At 33.2% G+C, this 1865-nt stretch overlaps 1 non-coding gene across 1 annotated transcript; it reads right to left on the bottom strand.

Moving 5' to 3' along the window:
* Nucleotides 1–844: 844 nt before the first annotated feature.
* LOC122121619 lies at nucleotides 845–946 on the bottom strand. The gene has a single exon (XR_006149984.1). It is a non-coding gene; the product is annotated as a U6 spliceosomal RNA (small nuclear RNA).
* Between the last annotated feature and the right edge of the window lie 919 nt (nucleotides 947–1865).

Genomic DNA, 1865 nt, shown 5'->3' with positions numbered 1-1865 from the left:
CTTCCCCTCAAAGTATTAAAGTTCATTTTTTGACATAATGTCTTGTACATATCATTGTTGCAATGGGTCCACCTGTATCCCGAGTTAAACGAATTGGTTTTTTTCCTTCCCCTCCACAAATTATACCAACATCAAATGCAGTGAAAGCATGGGTTATACCTTGGGGGAGGGACATACAAAGCAACATAGAAATCGTCTTATAAATATGTTAGAAAAAATTGCATGAAAGGAAAAAAACAAAAAACAAAAAAAAATTTGAATATTTATCTTACGGTTCATTCCCCTAACATCGACTTATCTGACCTTTTCTGCTTGTCTCAGACACATACTAGTTATTGCAAATAAGGAAAACATGGGATATATGTTTCTTTGGGCCTGGCTAACTTCACTTCTTTGGGCCTGGAATAATTTACTTAATATAATTTTTTCCAAATCTTTCCATTTCCTAACAAACTGGGTGATGTCATTCTTTCTGATGGAGGCATAGAATTCCAGTACACACACACACACACACACACACACACACACACACACACACACACACACACACACACACATTTTCTTGATCCATTCGTTTACTGTGGGGCATCGGGTTTGGTTATGTATCTTAGCTATGGTAAATAATGCTGAAAGGAACATAGTTTTGCTGGTAGTTTTACTATGGTCTTGTTTGATCATTTGGGTGAATGCCCAAAATGGGATTGCTGGGTCTTAGGGGCGCTCTCTGTAGTCTTTTGAGGAACCTCCATACTACTTTCCAAGGTCTTCGAACAAGTTTAAACTCCCAACAACAAGGCATTAAGGTTACCTTCTGTCCACATCCCATCAGGAAATCTGTTCTTTTAAAAATCTGGAATGCTTCACGAAGTTGAGTGTCATCCTCAGTCAGGGGCTATTCTTCTCTTTATTATTCCATTGTTAGTGTATGTGCTACTGAATTGAGCACAGAACAATTTTATATATAAAGAGTAATTGATTTTCTTAAACTAGACAATTCCACAAAAATTAAATTCAAAAGAATTGTCGTGAAATTTTAGAACCATGTATTTCTTACATAAGAACACATTTAAGAATAAAGTCAAGATTGACATGTCAAAAACAAAATAATTCCAGACATTTGTTGTTCAACGGATGTGTAGGAGGAGGAATTCAATTATTCTGTCCAAGGAACCTGTCATAATGAACACTATAGAAAGTGTTAAGGTTTGTTAAAATTTTAATGTTTTAAATATGTTTAATTTTGGGAATGTGCTCATATATGCCAAAATTAAGACTATTTAGCAGGTTGTAAAACTTTTCATTAAAGCATTTAAGATTCATGGTAGCAGTCATATACTACTAAGTATATACATTTCAGAGTTATAGAAACTTTACTAATGAGAAGTTGCAAAGTGTTTGTGTAAAGACGCAGAGTGAAGATTTAAGACATTAACTTCACAGTTTCTGTTAAAATTTAAGGTCTTCCTTATTTTATATGTTAGCGAGGAACAAATGATGGTATAAGCCATATACAAATGATGAGATGAACCATAAATAATAATCTTAGTGGGTAACTTTAAAGGCTTCTCATAGCCTATAAAATTCTTGTTGAGCATCATAGACTTAGGCAGTTTTAAATGTACAGCAATATGAGAAAATAATAAATCAAATATGTAGTACATTTCAAATACTGGAAACAGTGGTAAATGTTTTGTTTTTTATTTTATTAATCATTAATATTTATGTATTGGTTTTCCTTATTTGTAGCATTGTTTTCCTTGGTGTAATAGAATACAACTTTTTGTAAGTCATCATTAGGAAGTACTTCGAGAATGTTATTGGGATGGCCACACCGTTTTTTATAGGTCTATGTGAATTTACAAAGA

The sequence above is a fragment of the Dipodomys spectabilis genome, unplaced genomic scaffold, assembly GCF_019054845.1.
Source record: "Dipodomys spectabilis isolate Male_0828 unplaced genomic scaffold, ASM1905484v1 ptg000191l, whole genome shotgun sequence".
Lineage (NCBI taxonomy): Eukaryota > Metazoa > Chordata > Mammalia > Rodentia > Heteromyidae > Dipodomys > Dipodomys spectabilis.
The sequence above is the reverse complement of the archived record's forward strand: the minus strand, read 5'-3'. Positions and strand labels throughout refer to the sequence as shown.